The following is a 22,176-nucleotide window of genomic DNA, read 5'->3' on the forward strand; positions in this document are numbered from 1 at the left end:
CCTGGAAGCTGCAGGAACTCCAGCTTGGAGGCTGCTGATTGATGCCAGCTTCTCAGCTAAGAAGCGTGCGCCATTCACATCCAAATATTTCATCGCTCCTCTGCAGACAAGGGACGGGAGCTGAGGGAAACACTGAAGACCCTTGTGGTGGCATCTGCCTGTGCCCCATTTGTGTAAAGTTTGCCAACAGCCGTCCTCGTGAGGACTCCAGAGCATTTCTTTGCTCTGGGGATAAGTTTGGAGATTCAGCTGGGAAAACTGATCTCCCTCCCCTCCCCCTGTGTGATGTCCCTTCAGACTCGGAGACCTCTTGAGTATTTTGCATGGTGTAAGGAGGAATTCTCCTCCAGTATGCTGGATATTTATTATTTTTTGTTATGTGTCTGGTGGGAGAGCAGAGCTTGGTTTCTTTGCTTGGAGAAGGATGCTCTTCACGGCAGGAGCTCAGCCAAAGTGAGCGGCCAGATATTGCACACCAGTATAGAAGCATGAGACTGGAAAAATAAATCTGGCTGCTAAAAGGACATTGAAGTCAATTAAAATTAGACAAGGAAGACTATCACTTAGGGATTCTCAAGTATACATATATATATATATATATATGTATATATATATTTTTTTCCTGAGGTCTGCATTTCTTGCTTCACTCTGGTTTTCTCAGGGTCTACTCTGCACAGGCAGCAGTTTGTTTTTTGAGAATAGGCATCCTGCCCTCTGAGAACCATTGCTTCTCTCCAAATTACAGGGATGTAAGATTTAGTCCAGAGCCCAGGGCTAAACGCAGACTCTGGCATATAGGCAGACATCTGGGGGATGTTTTGGAGGCCTTGGGCTCTCCCAGGGTCATCACCACGTTAGAAAGTCCCTGAAGCACTCACAGGACATATGAACTGGGACTTTGGCCTTTGGCCAACAAAGCCAGGCACCCAAAGGGACCTATTTTTTAGGGATAGGAGATAGGGAGATGTTACAGTAAAGGACCAAAATTCTCTTTTGACTCTACACCATAGACCATTCAAATATATTCCTGGCAACCCCTTCTAGGTATCCTTGCTTGAGCATGGGGTTTGAACAAGATGAGTTCCAGAGATCCCTTTCAACCCCAACCATGCTATGATTCTGTGATCTTCTTATTTCCAATGTGAGTGTCATATCTCTCTCAGCTGAGCTACCACAGGTGCCCGTGCTGATGACAGGAAATAAGACTTTCAGCAGGTCCCATCATTCAGGACAAGGCTTCTCCACCTTCAAGATATGTGAAATTTGCAACCCAGAAGCAGCTGTGGGAGGGAGGGTGCTGGGCTGAAAAGAAGGGCTGGAGGAACCTTGCCTTCCTGGAGCAGTGCTGTGTGGCAGGGACCATGCCTGCTGCCCAAGGGGGATCAGTCTCTCTATCCTGGTGTTACCACCATGCTTCAATCCCAGGGAGATGCTCAGCTGTGGCTGACATGTGTGACTGAGTAAAGGTCACTCTCTTCCCTGATCCTACTGCTTGCAACACTTAAATCAGAGGAGCAATAACAAGCCTCTGTCTCTTAAGATAAAAGGGATATCAGCTTTCACCAGGCTTTTCTCCAATTGTCAGAAATCAGGTCAAGGGGCTGGGTTAAACAATTGCTGCCTGGCCTTTCCTTCAAGGTAAGTGCAACTTAATTCTCTTGCTCTGCACTGCACTGCCTTTTCTCAGGTTACTTTTTATGATGGGGAGGAGGACACAGAAGCTTCTTAGCCATACTGGCGGACACTGCATGCCTCACACTATTATTTTTAGTCCAAATTAGTACACTGTCTGATTTTTAATGTCTCAGGTTAATGTTGGTAGAAAACAACATCCAGGTTTTGACAAGACATAAATGTTTTCTAATTTGTGGGAGGGTTTCCATCCTTATGAAGACCGGTTGCCAGTTATTACCATGGAGTGCTCTATGCAATGGTGAGGTGTGGAAGAACAAGGATTGTAAAGATTGGCTCACAGATTTCGATTTCACTTCACTATTCACTCAGAGTCCTGTTAGCCAGGATGAAGTGAGATCCAGATCTGAACCAGCTCTTTTGGCTTCTGCGGCAATAGCAGCAAAGGAAAGGAAAGACGGTCAGCCTCCTCTCGGCAGGCTCGAGCCCATCTCCTGAACATTTGTTGTTCGGGGCAGGGGGAAACTGAGTCAAGTCATTCTCTCTCTCATTTGTAAAAAGCTAAAGATGTCTGGAAATCAGATTCAGAAATGCAAGTGCTTCTTCAGCAAGCCTTCATCAGTTCAGGAGCCCAAAATAGTTATTAGCAGAGGATTCTCGTCCAGCCACAGGTGAATCACCCACTGGGATGATCAGGCCTGTAGCAGTTATGGACAAAACAAGCCCCAAATATATCACTGTTCCCCACTACCCTGGCAAGATCAGCTCTTGAGCTAGGCGTTTAAGACGTTTTGGAGCTGGGGTGTAAGGCTCAGTCACTGCATCTGTGAGAGGTGTGAAACAGTACAAAGAGTCTGCAGGAAACCACTGGTAAAGTGCAGTCTTCAGGAAACTCAGATTTGTTTTTGGATCAGATCTGTACCTGTCCATCTGGCAAGACTGAAACTGATGCCAGCCAGGGGGATTATCCTAACCTCGCTCCAGTGGTTTTCAGTGTTGTTTTGATCTCAGGTTGGAGTGGAAGAAAACTAAGACGCAGAGAAGGGGAGGTGCTGCTGGAGGAAGAAATGAAATGTCATTCTTCCCACCGTGATGCCTAGCTAGCCCTGGATAAACAAAGCCCAAGATGTACATATTGAGATTACATTTGTCTTATCTGTGATCAGACATTGCTGGAAACAGAACTTGTGAAACAACAGTGCGAGAATAACAGTTTTCACTGGTAAGGAACAAGCTGTTCTTGGAGTGTAGAGGGAGTTTTGACAGCCTCATTAACAAAAAGAGTCTGTTATAAATGCTGCCTGATTCCCACCCCACACAGTCCAGACCCATGGCAGGACCTGGCTATAGCTCAGCAGGAGAGAAGTGCCTCCATGTGTTTCCAAACTCCACCAGATGCATCTTCAGGCATGTAAATATCTTTAGCAGCCTGCCTATGCCTCCCTCCATACCTCATTTTTGTATGTGATAAATAGTGTCCTACCTCGGGGCTGCTGAAGGAAGAAATGTGCTGAAGGCCAAAAGGCGCTCAGGTGCCTGGGGTGCTGAGAAAATCAGCAAGGAGGGCTGGATTTCTTTGTCGATCTTTTAGGAGATGGGGCAGACTCATTCACTTGCCTTGATCTGTGCCCAGTGGCAAGGAGCTGCATGTGGGGTCCCAAACAGCGAGCCCAAGGAACCCACAGCAGTACCAGGACCTCACGCATACAGTGGGGGAAACCCACAAGGCTGGGGAAGCATGGCAACAAGTGCTTTTCAACACTGTTGTGCTGTGGTGGAGGAGCTGCCTCCTTGCCTGGATAAGCACCAGGATGAGCTCCAGGCTCCCTTCTCCCACTTCTGCCTTGTGACGGGGAGCACAGGCTGCATTTTCCCCCATTGGTCTGAAGGTAGAGGTGCATAGAGCCCCTGCAGCATCATTTATTAATGTTACCAGCTCTGTATTAACTTTACCTTGTCTGTGACCATTTCCTGGCTTGCTTTGAGGCACGCTGCTGTTTTCCTGGCTTGCATTAGCAGCAGCGTCACCAAAGCGCGGTGTTACAGCAGCACGAGCTGTCAGATGTGCCTGATTTGCTTTTCAGTGCAGCGCCAGACGGGCACGAGGCTGCGCACGAGCAGATCCTGTTGCAAGACTGGAGTCCTGGGACATGCACGCGTGTGTGCGCATAAGGGTTCATGCATTTGGAGAAAGAACGTTTCCCCTCCATCTGAGGCCAGCAGACTGAAATCCAAGCAAGCCTAAACTTCTTTACCATTGACGCCATAACAGCGTTTTGAGGTTTAGGAAAGGAGCGGAAAAAATGTGTTGCTGTAGTAAGGGGACTGTAATAAGATCTTAGCCTTGGAATACGGCGCTTTTCGGTGAGGCAGCGAGCTCTGCAGCGCTTCCGCCTCCTTGAGATTTGTGAGGAGAGATGTGCCCCAAAGAATGCTAGTCATCCCGAGCGGGGAGAAAACACAGCCGAGGGTGGACAGAAAGACATCCAGGAAAAACAGGAGAGCAAGGATATTCTGTTCTCCTTTCACCTCCCTTAGTTTGAGCAGAAGGGTGTTGCTGCAGCGGCTGCTGGTAGCGCGGTGCAGGAGCTCACAGCAGCACTTAAAAGGAATCAAACTACAGCAAGCAGAGGAGAATAAAGTGCTTGTACCGCAGACAGCTGGTTGTCCTGACCTGCGCCCACTTGTTCCTGGCCTGTAGGGACCAGAGTTGTGTGGGGATGACGCCAGGAATGAGGCTGCCTCCCAGGGCTGAGCAGCTCCTGGATCCATTGCAACACAAGCCCAAGTCCAGCCATGGGGGCTGGTGACACAGCAGATGATGACACCACAAAAGTCATGGAGGCTCCAAATAGCTTCTCGTTCACTCCTCCATGTCTGGTCAGGGGAATATTTGTTCCAAAAGAGGTTTCCTTTGATTGCACTTCAGAGCACAAAGTCTGCAGCTGTCCTTAGTACTCAAGGAGAGCACTTAAAGGCAAGATAAGGTCTTCTCCCCATTTCCCATTCTTAAATAATCCTGGGTAGTCTGGGCTGTCACGTTCAGTGATGTCAAAGCTGACTTACCACACAGGTAGCTCAATGAGAAACATCAGTTCTATGCTTGATATAGATCAAAAATGGAAAGATCTAATGTTACAAATCATCATAGAAGGAATAGAGGGAAGAACAATATATTTTTTCCCATGATAAATCCATAGTGTGCCAGCCTTTTTGCACAGTCTTGATCTCCCTGTCTCAGGAAAAAAATAGGAGAGAAGATACAGAGAGGGTGATAGGCATTGTCAAAGGTCTGGGCTACTCTGTATACAGAATAATTTCAGCAGGACTCTAATCAGAAAATGCAAAAATGGAGATTGTTTATGGAGTTAAAAGTGTGCTGGAGATGATGAGAGCTGAACAATGGTTCATCATCCACCCACCATGAGGGGACCACATGAAACTGGCTGGGGCATGTTGAAAGCAGACTGAGGTGGTGGTCCTGTGCTCAGTGAGTACCTGAGCTCTGGAGCTCCTTGTCAGGAGACACTGGGTGCTGAGGGCTTATGTGGGTTTTAAGTCCATTGGCCAGTATTTTCTCATAAAAGAGGAATTCATGAGGGCTGTTAAATGCCAGAAGATAAACACTGGATTCACAATGAGAAAGAAAGGAAAAGAAAGAAAGAAGGGTCTAGTCTTGTTAGGTGTAGGTAAAAAACTAGAAATAAGAAAATAGAAAGGAATGAGAAAATGGAAGGAATGTCCCGTGTTTCAGAAAAACGTGTCTGGGGAATGAAGTCAGGCTGGTGGGAAAAACCATTCCACATGGATATATACCTAAAGGTATACCAGCAAGTATTGTCTGCTGAAGACGGTGTCTCCAGGTGTTTGCAGGGCAGCATCCTGGTGTCTAAAGAAAATGTTGTAGTAGTAATTCAGTGAATTCTTCAGAGGAGCTTGTGATGCTCTGACCGCATATGAGCGTGTTGTCTAGGAGCAGAAGACTGGCAAGGAGACTGAGAAGGGTGCAAATTTTTGTTTAGCTCTAAACTGAAATTCTTTTGAGGTTTGTTCCTGAGATTATGTAACCATTTTTTCAGGGATTTGAGTCCAGCTATTCAGGCAGAATGGAGCATTAAGAGCCACAGCCTCCTCTGGCTTATCATCAGAGTGAAGCCAACACTCCAGGCACAGCGCAACTGGGACCACTGTGTTGTTACTTGGAAATCGGCCAGGTCTGCAGCTGAGACATTATCAAAATGCGCTGCCTGTGAGCAAGTATCAGCCTGAATCTACAAAGTTATAAAGAAAGATGAATCTTGAATCTGATCACAAAAACCTACATTTCATTGGGGCTAATCAAAATGACGGGCTGAGACCTCAGCGCCTGGGATCTGCACTGTGTGGGTATCTACCACGGGATGGATGTACAATAGACATGCAGTGAGATATGTATCAGCACAGCTCATCCCAGTCTGCCAAGCCAAGTTATTGATGGGAATTGCACTACTTGCTGATTGAAATCACTTTCTGTGATTGAAAATCCAGGAAAGGCTCAAGAGGCCAAATAGACACCAAGCAGAAGTTTACTCTTGCTGCCTGTTAGCCTTCTAAAACTGATGCCTGGTCCTAGCTGCTTCCCTAGGAGCTTTCTACCTTCACAGGGGGGAAGGCATTTCCAGGGAATGACTGATTTCACCTATCTTTGACAGTTGCTTTAAGATGGAAATGCTCATCTGGATGCAGAGGCATCTGAGACAACAAGTTTAGACTTGAATCCCGCTTTCAGATGCCTAACATTAGATGAGATAAATTCCTTATGAGGGTTCTTGAATTTTAATTCTTTCTTCAAATCTATTGCTGACAGCTCAAATATTTCCCTGCAAGCTTTCCTTTCTCTACAGTATAAGGGAAAAAGTTCACTCTTCTAACTTAGTGGAGACTTGAGCAGGTGAGGATTTGTACAGTAAATCCTTATTTGAATTTCAATTAAATTTCAAGTAAAGTAGCTAAAACCAGGCAGTAATAAAATGATGACAGACACTTTTTCACCAGTGATGGGGTATTGCACATTATAGAACTTATTTTTCGCAAGTTCTTATTTTTTTGTTATTGTATTATTAAGTCTCTGTTCTTATGGGATATGAGGGATAAAATTTAATGGAAATTCCATAGCATTTGCAGTAGCTAAATCGGAAAAAGAAGTCGCTGTAACTCTGAGGGACATGCAAACTGCTGGCCTGATCCTGCCACCCAGTGTGCATGATATTTTCTTGCTTGAATGAGCCCATTAATCTCAGTAGAGCTGCTTACATGCAGAAGCATTGCAAGTTCACATCAGCCTTCAGAACCATGGTATGCATTCGATGCATTCAGCTGCCAGTTCTGCAAAGGGGAATCAGGACTCATTTACTGATGGGGAATGCTTTTTCTTGGTGTTTTTTTTTTGTTTTTTTTTTTTTTTTTTCAGTACTGGATTTCACTATGTTTACTGTGTTTCTTTTTATTTATTTATTTTCCCCAGAAATGCATGTTCTCACACATTCATCAGCTATGAGACTGGATATAAAAACAAACCAAGGGATAATTCTAATGGATAGTGAGATTTTTAATTAACATCTGGAAAGTATTTTAAACTATTTCTCATGACAGATATGCAACCTAGAGCAGAGAGTGTAGCAGAAAAAGCTGAATTTTATTCCCCTTCTCTAGGTTTAACAAGACATTTTTGTCTGTTGAAACAAGTGGATGAGAAAACGAATCCTCAGGCAATAGATTTCCACTCATCACCAACAGAACACGCTCATCTACCGTTAGATGTACAAAGTACCTGTATTTTGTTTATTGGCCCCTTGCAGAAACTGGTCATGCATGTCTGGAGTAAATCACTGGTAAATCAAACATAACAAACTAAAAAAGCAATCTATAGGGTTTCCTAAAATAATCTCTGGTGTATATGTGCAAATGTATAAACTTTGCAGCTCTTGCAGGGGTGTAGCTGAGGACAGAATGTTACCCTTTGAGTTTGGGTGGTTTTGTGAAACACATTTTAAAAAGCCCACAATATGCCTCCTAGAGTCATAAGTCAGCGGTTGGGTGACTGGTTTGAATTAAGACAACGAACAAAGACAAACGAAACATAATCCTGCACGTCTGTACATTCTGGAGGCTTTCCTCTTCATTTGGTGTCAGTACTGAACCAAAAGTATTTAGAGAGGCAATATTATTGAACACAACAAATAGGAAGCAAAGCATAATTTTTGTTAGGGGTAAGTCATCCCTTAGGCAGAAGCATTCCATCAGTCTTACTGCATTTCACTGCACTGAATTATGGTTAATTTGTGGTCGGAAAAAATAGAGGCACTGTGGTTACTGCAAATTATATACTGTGTTTCCAGTTTAAAGGGAAACAAAAGGCATGTGTTGTAAATATAAACTTTTTTTCTCCAATTTTAAAAACAAAAATCCATTTGGATGCTTAGTTCAGACTCTATTCAGCATCTACAGTAACTATGCTATTTCAGTGTTCATTTAGGAAATATTCCTCTAGTGGGAAAATGAAAATCAGTACGGTTGAATAATTGGCAAGTATGAGTTAACTGTATTCTGGTGTCTAGCTCTATACAATGGTGACAATATTTGCTCCCTGATGGCATAACCAGAAAAAGAACATTTTTGTGTTGAGCAATGACAATTATTAGCCATTAGAAGAAAATGCCAACACAAACGTTGGATTCTCCCATCATTTGGGATCTCTAACTCAGCACTGTAGCTTTTCCCAGAGGATATATGCCAAACATTAGAGCTTAAGGCAGGAATTGCTTGTTAAGGATTGTTTCTTAGGAGGTCAGGCTAAATGATCCAAATGGTGGTTTTACCCTTAAGATTTTTGGCTTAGGGACTGCCATTTGGGACACGGTTTTTGTATTGTCGGGCCTTGACTATGGGAACCTCCTTAGCAGAGATATGCAGTTTTGATGATGTCTGCTGTACATTTTGCTTTCAAAAACTTGCATTATTCTGAAAATAACTGAGCCTTGAATATTGCCTACTGCTCATTTCAGAGAGAAAACCAGTTAGTCAGAAATGAAAGGTTCCATTTTATCACTGATGCAATATTTCTGGAAAAGGAAAGCTCCATTCTGCAAGGCTGCTTGCCAGCTTAAGTAACATGCTGAGGACCTCCAAACCCAAAGGTTCATATTTCTGGGAATTAAACCAAGAAGAAATCTGGACAGCCTGGTAGAGAGAAAGGCAGATGTGGACATAGATGTGATGGAAGGTTTTGTACTGCAGGATTGAGAAGAATGCTTTATACAGCAAGCTGCCTCTTCCTTCTTCCAAAAGTGACCTTGAAGCAGAAATTTTGGACATCATAAGCCTTTCCCCCTGCAACAGTGTTGTGCAATTTTGTGTAGCTTTTTTTTTTTTTTTTCCCCCCCCCCAGGGCTGTAATTAATGTATTGGTTTATTTGGGAGAATGTGCTCATGTTATATTGATAGGTCTGCAGTTAGGCATTAATGGCAGTGATTACTACTGGTTCAGCCAGGGCTCGAAACAATGGAAAAATCTCATGATAAGCTCTCAAAACTTGGCTGCAATTTTGCAAGCACAAGTAGTTTTGGAAACTTTAGATAAGCTTCCAAAGGTTTAGATCCAGGTCCAAACAAAACGCAAGCATTAAAATTATGAGGCTTGTGCATCACTAACACATACTACCATATTTACTTCTATGAGGAAATACTAAACATTTTATGGATTTTTCATGCCCCAGTTGGTTCTCTACACTGGCTGGGATTGCTGTAGCCTGCCGTTGCAGCTATATAGACATCAATAAAGATGAATAAAGCTGGGCAGTCAGATTCTAATTTATGCTGATCGTTTGGATGGCTCAGGGCACTTCAGCACACATGCTTAGCCAGTGACCTTTCACACTTGCCTTCTAGATCAAAGCACTTTATTCGTCCACTTCCAAGAAAATCACAAAGACAAAATTCCCATTCAGCATGCCTTTATTAATCTAAAAAGGGCCAAATCCTGACGCCTTTAATCTGCTCCTACTCGTCACCGCAATGATTTAAAGAGCAGAGCATTGCCTTCAGAGGGCTGGGCCCAAAATCAATATGGAGAAAGGCCAAACGCTCTGTAGATATAAATGAAGACGGGACTGCCGTGTTCAGACAGGATCTCACAGTCTCCATACTCCCTTGCTTCCAAGCCCTTTGTCTGTGAATCTGATAAATCCTCAGCAAAAGTTAAATTTCCCTTGTGCATTTTTCGCTTTGCTGTTTTTTGCTGAATGCTCACTGTCTCCTGGCAGATGTTTGCTGTGCTGGGTCTTGCTTGCTATGGGGAACTCACTGGGTGGCCCTCGGGGAGATGCACCAGGATAGGCAGGTGCTCCACGCTTCACAGGATCTAGTTGCATAGCACCTAGTCTATATTCCTGATAATTTCTTCATAACTAAGTACACTCAGACAATTTCTACAAGTGTTCATGCAAAAGGATCTGTTCTGTAATCCGTCGGTGCAATCTGTTCGGGTCTCTTGAGGCTGTAACAGGCGAACTCCCCCAAAACTTGCTTCCAATTCACAACTGTGTCAATGAAAGGAGAATCAGGGCATCTGATACACACACATGAGAATAAAAAGCATCCCCAGGGACTGTGGATTGGTCACAACTTCAATTTTCCTCCTCCTGATTAATTTCCATACTTCTGAAAAGACAAACTTCTGTTCACTCCTTATGGTTTATGTTTGCTTGTGTTTGATACTATTTAAATGTGCTTTAAAAAATCAAGCAAGCTCCATTTCTTGGTGGTGCTGAGCTTCCTTTTCAGGCTATGTTCTCACTCTCAATCCTTGTTAAAAAAAAGTACGCTCAATAGAACTATATTTTTTATTTTAGATTTTTCATCAGTTTTAACAGCAGTTAACACATCTCTGCAAGGATAAAAAGGTTGATTTTTAAAAAGAAAGTATTGAATATATTTCCCTCAACAGAAAATTAGTTTTTCAGTAAAGCACCTTTTCACAGTGGGTCCTTCTTTCCGTAGAAATATCTATTTTACTTAACAACTCACATGCATTTAAATAGAGTTGAAAACAAAATATTGCAGCTATTACTTGGAACACAGGACAAACCTGATTCTGCTGAAAATATCAGGACTTTTCCCGGTGAGTATACTTTTCAGGACAGCTGAAGGAATATCTCTTTTACATCTGTTTCACCTGGCAGACAATATGCCCGCTGAAAACCAATTAATGGTTAGTGATAATTATCTGAGATTGAAATTTCTGCCTATATTCATTTTTAATGATGGTTTTGAAATATTAAAAGCAAGGAAATGGGCAGATCAGACGACAGATTCATAACCCAGCTGTGATGCCACAGACAGAATTAACAAAATGAAGACAAATACATGTTTTTAATGAGCTGGGACAGAGCTAATATGTTAATGAAACACCGGTTTTAGACACCTGGCCATAGAGAATTTCCTTTTTCCTGCTAGAATTTGGATCGAGGTTGAATTGCAAGCGTTTTTCACACGCTTTAGAAAATTGCATACCAAGAAGAGGATCTCTTGGTGCACTGCTGCCATGCACTCTTTGGGAACAGGGATGTTTTCCTGCAGACCCCTCAGAGACCACTCACCTCAGCACATGCTCTGGGAGCTCTGAGGGTGGTTGCTTTACACGTTCAGAGCTCCTCTAGGAGGTCTGCAATGGATCTCAAGGGTGTGGAAAAAAAAAAAATGTATATACAAGGTATAAATGCACATTGGTACAAAAGGTGCCACGTGAAGCTGCTGGAGCCTCAGAGAGTCAACGTATGCTCAGGCATGTTGAGCTGAAAAGCTGTTATTTCATCCTGAGCTCACACTCTTGTGCCTGGCTTTTGGAAACACGCTCATTGTGTACAAGCTCAGCCATACATAGGTTTTACTGCATCACTCTGCAGTCTCTGTAGTCCTTTGTGCTTCTGTGTCTTGGTTCCCCATATGGTGTCTGCAGCACACCTGTAGGATGGAGGAATGCTGTCATCTGGACCTGGGCACCCATATCTTGAATATCACCTTTGGTAATATAAGATGTGCTTGGATCAATAATTGCTATCACATTTACACTTAAACCAACAATCTCAGAAATTGTTGTTAAAAACAAACCAAAGAGAAGCCAGAGGGGTATTTCGAGATCTCTGACCACTCTGAGAGTTTTGTAGGTGCAGTCGCAGCCCCTGCAAGCAGAAGGATATTTCCAACCCCCAGCTAACTGTTATCACTCCACTCTTTTTCTTGTCATCTCTCTCTATATATATCTTCAGGAAAGGTGCAGCAGTGCTAAGAAAGAGTATTTCTGGTTCAGCCACATGTATTTGCTATAGGGTCTTGACAAACTGCTTCTCCAGCTTGGGTCCCACTCATATTCACAGGGACTTGCTGACACACAACTCCAGTTTCTGAACTGCTCTGGGCGCCTCGCTGCCAGATCTCCTGCTTCAGACAAGTGCTAAAAAGGACCGTGTTACTATCCCCAGCTCAGGCCAAAGCATCTGGCAACACAATGAGTGATTTTTCAGCCTGCTGGCCTGGCTCACACAATTTGAGTCTTAATTCAGCTTCTCCTGGCAGGACTCTCACACTGTTGCCTGCTTGTGGATGTGTGTCAGCTGGATGCCTCATTCCTGTGGAGGATGAAATGGAGCCAGGCACCAAGCAGATTTTTCATCTTTGAATGCCAGCTTTCTTTGTTTTACTTGTAACTGCTTTTGTGTTATAGCTTACTCACCTGAAGGACTGCATGATTATGCTAATTTCTTTAAGAAAGATGCAGAAGAGTTCGTTATTAGCGAGCTTCTGGAAACCAAGACCTGTAGATCTTTGGAAAGAGGATGGCCTTGGGAAATCCTGCAGTGAAGTCAGCGGTGGGTGTCCCTTACAAACAACTCCTGGCATCAGAAAACTGGTGGGGGGATTTTCTGCAGAGACAAGTTTCTCAGCTCTCTTCTAGACTACCTCAATTTAAATTATGAAATCTGCCTCTGACGTAAAACAAGTCAATAAAGCTTTATGAGAAAAATCGTGTCTGAGAATTTACACCTATCTAACACTCATCAACCATACAGAAAATTACACCTGCGCAGGGTATGGGGTGTACATCACCTTTAACTTTGTTGGAAAGCTGGATTAGGGTGGGAATGCACAGCACTGTCCAGTGCAGGAGTCCTGCTATGCTGCCAGGTGGTGTTACTGACCAAGGGAATTTCCCATGAATATTGGAGTTTTCCAGCAGACAGGTGTTCAGCTGGCTGCAGCACCAGTCAAAGGGGAAGTCCTACAGGAGGGTAAAAGCCTTTTATGCTCTCATGATTCATGAAAGATGAGTGGAGTAACGAGACCAATGCTGCTGTTGCAGACATCTTTCCAATTTCTGTCTGATGTTCATGTGCTTCAAAGATGCTGTGCACTCTGCTGACAGGACACGCTGCTGCAAACTGGAATGGAGGACACATGTCCCTGGGCTTTATCTAACATCTAACCTTGCTTTGATGTTATCTCTGAAGGGAAAGGTCAGGGAAAATTGCTATCTTTTCCCAACAAATTGAGCAGATAAGCAAAGTCCTGCAATAATAGTTGGCAAAGAAGATTGCCTCTTTAAAGTCAGCTTGCTGCAGCAGGGATCAGCCACTGGCTTTGGCAGGTTCACAGGAGCCAAACTCATGAAGACTGGGCTGAGCAGCTCTGAGAGCTGCAGAGCTGATAGGAGCCCAGGGCCAGCTGGCTGAGTAACTGAAACCCTGGAGACCCCAAAATCCATAAACTGGAGAAGAGCAAAGGGGAAAAGAGAAAGAAAGGGTCTACATCTTCTCCCCCAGGGACCTGGTGGCTTCTTTCCAGCTCTTTGATGCCACATAGCAAACACGTCCATGGGGCTCGCTGTGCTGCACCCCAGCACTCCCTGTGGTCATCTCACACCACGTCCTCCCCATCTTCTCGTGACACAACGCCGATGACATTGCCACACCACACTATGCAGCCCGTTGGCAGGGGGCACGCTCCTGTCACACGGCTGGCACGCTGCAACAAGCCCCACTTTTCTGTACCATTTGCTTTCCAAATCGGGGGCTGGCGCGCTTTCCAAATCGGTGAGGACATGCAGTGTGCCAAGCAGCGAGGGAAGATGCAGGAACGGCGTGATTGAAAATGTTAAGTAATCACCGGGGAAGTTAAATGAGCTAGATTTCCAGGGAAAGTTAAAGGATGAGTTTGTGTGTGTGTATATATATATTTATAGCCATATACTTATATTTACAGTCATATATATGTATATATACATATTTGTATGCACCAAGATAGAAGATGAGGATGGTTTTAGAACAGAATTTGCAAATTTTCAGCATTTCCTCTGGTATGATATTTCCTCGGATAATGTGCAACTGATGTGTGGGGGTTGCTCCACATCTATTTCCTATTGCAGACAGAGCTATTACTTAGGTAATCAATATTTAATCTCTATTAAGGGGAGTCATTTTTAAGGTTGCTTTAAAAAGTGCATCTACAGCACTGGGTATAAATCACGGCCCTGCAGAGCTGTGCTGGGCTCAGGATATTTTCATGTATCTTGAGGGAGGAACAGCCCTTTGCATGGGGAGGGAAGAAAAAAAAAAAAGGAAAGAAACCCAAGAAACTTGGGTAGGTCTGCCTATTTCAGGCAATGGAGTGGGTCCAAAACAGCACAGGCTTGATTCACACCCTGGTTTTTGTAATGGTGATAGAGAACGTGGGCGAAGGGTATCAGCATCTGTCCTGCCGTGAGTCAGCAGCTGTAGCCAAGCTGCCTGCAGCCATCTCTCTCCTCCACTCCCAGAAAGGCAGCTTGGGCAAAGCTGAAATGTTTTGCCGAGATACATTGGTTCATAGCAGGAAGGGCTGGGGATAGTCTGATAGAGACAGGCTCAGCTGCTAAAGGCTACTCTACTGGCTGGGAATGCAGAGAATCAGATTTAATCCTTTCTCTGCCTAATTTGGAGTGATCTGGGATGAAAGTGCTGCTCTGGGTGAAGGAAGGCAGGAATTTGAATCCGTTCTGCTGGGACCTGCATAGAAAGTTTCTTATTCAAAGCACAGTTTCAAAGCAGCCTCAGCAGACTGAGTCCCCACCACTAAGCACACCAAGGGGCAAAAGGTGAGCGCCCCAACCCCTGTGGCTCACTGGTTGCCAGTGGTCATACTGGTCCCAGTTCAGGCAGTGGCTGTGGTGGTGAGAGCTCAGGGTGTTTGTACCTGCTTCCCACCACAGCCCTGACTCTGTGACCCCCCCAGGGAGAGAAAGGACTCCCAGCCTTTCAAAAGACATTCATGATTGTATAACCACATAGATTTTATGCTGAAATGCCTTTTTTAAAATCTAAGAGCTATACAGATAGGTGAATTCAGTAGGAACTGGATGGGGTAAGTGATAGCTGTGCCAGTTTTAACAGTATTTGAATAAATCAAGACAAGAGCAAGGGTAAGACACGTATCTGTGAGCCCAGCACTGAAACATACCTGATGCTACAATTTTCCTACCTATAACTACGATATAAATCTGTGACTGCTCTCCCAGGCTGCTAACTGCACTCATATGGGATTGGGACACCTTTAACAGCAAAGAGACATTTTGTTTGGATATGATCTGGCTAAAGATTTTGAGAAAACATTTAGGTATTAGGCATGAAAAAAAGGCATGGGGGGTGAGATTTATTCTGAGATTTATCAGAATTATCAGAAATAAACCCTGAGTCAACACAGCTTGATTATTTGCAGTCACGGTTCAAGGCCAGCAGAATGCATCAGCCGCACAAAGGGCACGCTGGCCCAAGGCTGCTGAAAGTTAATATTGTGCAATAGTTCTGCAGATGTGCAATAACAAGCTATTCCCAAAACCAAGGCTCAGTTCAGCAGAGATCGAAATCAGCAGAAAGAATGAGCACAGAACAGCATCAGAAGGCACCAAGTAATCCACCCATGACCAAAAAAAAAAAAAAAAAAAAGGCATGTATTCTCTTAGTTTCATTTGCTCCAGGGCTCTGCTTTCTGGCTGCTCACACCAAACACATGGTGGCTTGCTTCTGGGCTCCTACTTGGATTTCAGCACTTTGCAGCACAAAAAGAAATAATAATAAGTAAATAAAATCTGGGTGTGACTGAGGGAATAATTTATCCCAGGATCTGCTCCCAGCAGACAGTGCGGATGTGCCAGGGTTGGCTCTGGTTTATAAATGGCCAGCACACAGGTTTTTCTTCTCCAAAGGGAGCTACTTCTCGAAGGCATTGTCTTCCAGGGTTGGATGCCTCTCATGTTTGGTGTGAATCAAAAACAGTGTCTTATTTCAAGACTAATGCAGTACACTTAAAGGTTTCAGCAGCCAGAAAGGACCAGTCCACCCTATTAATGAACCCAAAGACTTCTGCTATGATAGCTCAATGCCTGACAATACGTGTCTGATTATCCTGTCTGACAGCAGCGCTTCACAAGAGCCGCAGGAGAACATTTAAGAAAGCAAATGCTCGTGAAATAAATTATGTGTAGGAAAAGCTTCAATTTTCCCTGATAGTAGGTGGTTTTTGCTCAGATTTGTAGGAGTTCACACTCCCTCTGAAAAAGGAATATTTTGGCTCATAGCTGCTGTGGATGTTCTCTGTAAGTAATGGATAATTCTTTTTGGAATTCCTCTAAAATAAGATGGTTTCACCTGTTTCTCATGCTGGAGAGAAGAATGTGAGAAGAAGCCCCCCCCACTCTGAAATGTTAGACACTTTTTTGATGTTCTTGAAAGCACAGAGATAGAGAGGATGAGGCTGGTTTAAGAACTTGATGAAAAAAATATATATATTGAATAAAACTCTGACGATGCAAAACACTTGCAGAAGTCATGGATAATGGGTGCAAACTGAAATCTTCACAAGTACTTTAGATTTTTCAATATCAAAAATTTCTTCTGTGTGTGACTTAAGAGTGAAGGCTGGCTCATATTTCACAAAGATTGTTTGTCCCCACCTTCTCCACGCCGTTTGTTTTAAATTCAGGGCTCTGCGTTGGGACGCTTTATTTATGGTCGCAGTATTAAGATAGGTCTTGGCAACATCTCCTCCTACAAATGATAAATATTTGTAAAATGGTTTGAATTGTATACACAGAGATACTAGATTAATAGATGCAACACAGCAGAAGCTGAGCTTTTCCAGTCGTGTCTGTTCACTGCTTTTGTGCTGATGCACAGCCTTGCTCCAGAATTTACTGTTTCAAGCTTCTGCTCCAGACAGGGTTGTACATTACCATTTCAATGGTTTAGTTTTAATTAACCATTTTCCCAAGGAAGATTCCGAATAATAAAAATGGAGACCAGGGATATCAATTTCCAGGTTTGGTAGTATTATGCAACTCTCTGCCTATTTTTACGGGGTTTTATTCTGTTTTCCAACTTTCCTTAATCCCATCTAAATGATCCATATATTTTTTTTTCAGCACTAAATCTTAAGTGACTCTCTCTAAAAGCTTTGTAATGCCCAATATGTTTTGTTCCTATTTGAGGGTTTACCTTATTTCAGACAAAAAAGCAATTTCAATGAAGCTGAAATGTATGGTTTTGGTTTCAGGACTACCTCTCTCTGACATAAAACTACTAAGCCTTTATTGAAATATATATGATTCTACCATAAACGCCCCTTTTATAGAATGCACCTGGTGAATATAATGGAAAACATATTTGTTTCGTATAAGAAACCGAGCAACTGTTCTGTAATAATATATAGTCTATTTGATATTTAAAAGGTCATAATTTTACACAAAGAAAAGAAAAATGCAGGCACAGTAAAAAGTAACATTAGAAAATTTAGCTGCACATCTCACACATCTGTTTTTGTATTATGCTGATAGGAGCAGCTGACTTACGTACAACACGCTGTAATAAAAGAAAGCGAGATTGAAGTAATGTCTCAATACCTCACTGGCCCTCTGATTTAGCACTTCCCAGTATGTAAAAAACCTAACCTCCCAGTCCCTTGGGAGATAAAAATACAATTCCCGTTTTTTCAAGCGGGAAGAACTGAGGCATCGGATGGGTAAACGCATTTCCAAATGCCACCCAGGAAGCCCACAGGAGAGCTGGAGCAAGCCAGGTTTGCTGAGTGTGAGATCAAGTTCAAAGAGCCTCGTCTGAATGGCTGCACATAACGTAGTACATCGTAGGACCTCCAGTGAACAAGGTGCTATCTGAGAGCTCAGGAGTGCGAACCGCTCCATAGGAGAACACAAACCTCCTTTGATATGTTAAGTGAAACCCATTAGATGTAACATCTCCTCTAACATCTCGAGATACACAGCACTGGCAAGGAGAACCCAGGTCCCCTGCATTCCTGGACCAGATATAGAGGGTCACCCCTGCCTCCAGCTGAACGATACAAGGAGGTACAACCACCTCTGAGACTTCCCTGAACCAATTTGCACAGAAAGAGACACAGCTTTTATAGTAAACATGTACCACATCTGGGTCTCTGCCTTTTTATCATCTCATTGTACAAGCAACAGCAAAGCACAGGGTCCATAATATTGCATATTCAGAATATCTGACGTAGTGGTGGATCAAAGTACGTTGTAGATTTTGTTCTTGAATCCCTGGTTTCTGCATTCAAGTGATTTGGAGATAATGTTATTTCATTTGTGAAGGATTCTGAAATCTTTATAATATGATGAGGCCGTGTGTGTGTATATAAAAGTGTATTTTATATATGCACAAAAATGTATTTATGTTTATATAAAAATGTGTATGTACATTATTTATATAAGTGTGTGTAGTAGATTTATACATGTATATAAATAATTGCAAATCTGATTTTCATTAGTTGGAGAGCTGAGAGGTTGTATTTGAATTCTTGGAGTTGATTCTACTATTAAAAGTATCTCTGTTGTTCAAGGACAATGACTGCTTGTCTGTTTGTCTGTCTGCCTCTCCTTCAGTTTAGACACAGACACAGTCTTTCTCACAGACTTTTCTGTGCAGGTGGAGTAACCAAGTAATTCTCACCTGGACATACCCTTAATGTCTGAAGGATGACCAGATTCAAAAAATTCAGGAGCCACAGCACTTATTACTCAGAAACCAGTATTTCACATTTGGCTTCTCAGCAGAATCCACTGTCTAAGCTCCACTCCTGGGGTTCCTTGCACTGCTGGAGAGATCTGGGTGCTCACAGTGCATCCCAGGAGACATCCCTGCCTTGGGGGGAGACTGTCCCCCCATGCAAAATAAATAAATAAATAAAATAATAACATACAGCTCTAGACAGAACAGATTTTTCTAGTGAATAGTGACGTTACTCACTTTTCAAGGGCTTTCAAGGGCTCTTTCAGGGTTCTTGTGTGAAACAATGATGGGAAAATAGATGGCACTCTCCAGTCTTGTCAGAAGGTGCTGACACCCTGGTCTGGATAGCCACATGCACTGCTTTCTTGTTCACCAAAACCCTTTTTTGAAAGGCAGTGATGTAACTTTAACATGGGCTGAAACTCTGGGAACAAACAATTCTTCATATCTAAATTCATACTAAAACTTGTATTTGAAGAGGGAACTTGTAATTTTTAGAGGAAGGAGGGAAGGAGGGAAGGAGGGAAGGAGGGAAGGAGGGAAGGAGGGAAGGAGGGAAGGAGGGAAGGAAGGAAGGAAGGAAGGAAGGAAGGAAAGAAGGAAGGAAGGAAGGAAGGAAGGAAGGAAGGAAGGAAGGAAGGAAGGAAGGAAGGAAGGAAGGAAGGAAGGAAGGAAGGAAGGAAGGAAGGAAGGAAGGAAGGAAGGAAGGAGTGGAGAGCACACCCATGAAGACACGTGTTTTCTGATCTGTTTTTATCATCCCCAGAGCTGTGCATATCAGCCATAGCAAACATAGCCTTCTTTGGGCTACCGACTAAATAAGATCTGGATGCATGATCAAAGAGATATTTTTGAGAGACATTGCAGTTTTACCCTCCTCTTTGAAATCTCTTGGTGCTTGCTTTCAATCTTGAACTTTGCAGTTCCTTTCCATGCAAATATCTCACATTTCCAAAATCAGATTACTGAGAAAATTATGCTATTTGGATAAAAGTCCTTGCGTATAGGAATGGCAGAAAAAAAAAAAAAAATGAAAGAACACTTTCTGCTAGTATTTGAAGCAGAATGAGATTGTCAGGGATGGACTCCTGGGTTCAATATTTCAGTGTTCAACACTGTTGCTGTGTAAACCACTCAGCAACTCCATGCCTCATTTTATATCTCAGTGGAGGTATGCATAAAATGTTATTATTTCTTTCCATCTCTTTCTTTCTTTTCTTTTTTTTTTAAACTGAACTTTGGCTGTGCATTGCACCATACCAAACACAGTTTCTGCTCATGGGAAATACAATCTGTCAAAAGGTATTGTTCATTTAGACAAAGCCCTGGCTGTGCAGGTGATATAGGCATGGGCAAGTACTGCATCTTCCTGTTTCTTCTTTAAAGAACACAGTTGGAGAAATACAGGGATAATAATGAAAATACCAACATTGTTAGCACAGTCTGGACCCCCCTTGAGGAATATATACAGCTCCTAAAAGATAAGGAAATGTTAGGTCCAGCAGGGAAAGATGGGCCTGGGTTTCCCAAGATTTGCCATCATCATCTAGAAAACCTATAGCAGAGTAGAGAGTGGGCCCACAAGTGTAGGCTGCTGTCTTCACCCCTCGAGTTGCAGGAGCTATGTACTATGTAAGATCAGGGCTAGCTGAAGTGAAGACAGCAGTCTGTCCATTGCACCAGGGCATCAGGTTTGCAACAAGACCTGGAAAGGTGTCAGAGTCAACAGCATCACTGCAAAATGAGAAGAGAGCTGAGTGTCCCCATGCCACAGTGTTATGTGGGGAGGGGGGCTCTTGTAGGTGATGCGCAGCATTGCCAGCTTGATGTGAGCCAGGATTTGGAGCAAGATTTTTCTTTCCCTCTGCCCCATTTAGTAGCAACAATGAATTTGGCTGAGCAAAGAAGATATTGGCCCCTCTCTTTTTTTAAACAATAACTACAACAACAAACACTTCTTAAGATTTAAGAGGTTTTTGACTTCAATACCTTTGACTCCAAAAATACAATAAGCAAGAGTTTGCTGTGGTGCATCAAATATGTTGAGGTTGTTTACAATTTTTACCAAAAAAAATGTTTTCCTTCAATTGAGACATTTTGTTTTCTTAAAGAAAATAAACAACCATCAGAGCCAAGCCCCCCAACAAATGGTGTGTCCCCAGAAACTGATTGCTCTGTGGAATAAAGGTTGATGGGGATGGTGACCTCCCTGCACACTGGCCAGGCGTCCCTCTGCCCAGATCCTGGCCTGCTCAGGCTCTTCCCTCCAGCTGCTCTTCATTTTCCTTCCCTCTTGCCAGCCAATTTATCTCCCTCCCCTCCGTATCTCTGCCCCTTCCTTTGTTTTTCCTTTCAGCTAATCCCTTCCTGCTTTTCCCCTGGCCCCTTCTGTGCTACATATACACACACTTTTCTATCCAGGAAAGTTAATTTAGATTAAGGGAAGGGGTGGATTTGAGAAAGAATAGCTCTCACTGAAAAACTCCACGTGGAGATGCCCTAATTCTGGAATAAAAGGGGTTTCCAATGAACACGATCCTTTGTATGTAGCAAATTAAACCAATTCAGTTTGAAATAATTCTACTAGGATTGTGAGTGCTCATCTGATTATGCCCAGATTTAATTGGGAACATCTCCTCATGCCAAATTCACCATAAAGACAAGATCCTGTTCCCCTCCCAGACGTGCATGGGTACCCCTCCCAAACCATTCAAAGAAAGCAGTACATCTGCCACCCAACCAGCCATGAAGAAATTGAGGAGCTAACACACTATTTGCAAGCCAAACTCTGCTCACTCTTCTGCAGTACTCCTTTGTCTGTTTAGACTGCCAACTCCAGGGTGAGAAAACTTTCCCCTCTATTTTTTATGTGGTGCCTGGCACAGAAAGAGCCCAGCCTTTATTGTATGGTCAGAGTACAGGGAACAAAGGAATCGACAGAAAGAGTTGTGCTTTCACATGTGCCTCCCAGTCCCGTGCAGGACAACAGTTTTCACCCCACCCAAATTTAGGAACTGAACTTAGCCAAAGGTATCCTCCACAGTAACCTTGGAGTAATGGGCTCCTCCAGAGAAAAAGTTTAGAGCAGAAACCTTAACATGGACTGTGGTAGAGCTTCCCCCAGTTATTTATGGAGCCACAGGATCAACCAGCTCAGTTAGGTGCCTCAGGCTGGGTTTCTGAGTATGCCCACAGACACTTTCTCCCAACAGAGAGGAAATTTCATGAAGCACAGTGAAAACAGTGGAAAGGCCACAGGTACAGCAGGGGTGGGAAGTGAACAGGCCTGGTATGTTTCAGGGAGAAAAGTCAGGGAGGGGCACAAAAGCTGGACTGAGCAAATCCAGCTGGACTAAATAAATTTGCAGGCAGTGAAGGGCCCAGAGCTGCTTGGTGGCTCCAGAACTGGGCATTCCACATTTACAGTGGTATTGGGATA

The 22,176-nt window shown here is 43.3% G+C and overlaps 1 long non-coding RNA gene across 1 annotated transcript; it reads left to right on the forward strand.

Moving 5' to 3' along the window:
- Positions 1-1,266: 1,266 nt before the first annotated feature.
- Positions 1,267-9,941, forward strand: LOC110352084 (uncharacterized). Its single transcript, XR_002400460.4, has 2 exons — positions 1,267-1,638; positions 5,712-9,941. It is a non-coding gene; the product is annotated as an uncharacterized lncRNA (long non-coding RNA).
- The last annotated feature ends 12,235 nt before the right edge of the window (positions 9,942-22,176 follow it).

This window comes from Anas platyrhynchos, chromosome 4 (genome assembly GCF_047663525.1).
Source record: "Anas platyrhynchos isolate ZD024472 breed Pekin duck chromosome 4, IASCAAS_PekinDuck_T2T, whole genome shotgun sequence".
Lineage (NCBI taxonomy): Eukaryota > Metazoa > Chordata > Aves > Anseriformes > Anatidae > Anas > Anas platyrhynchos.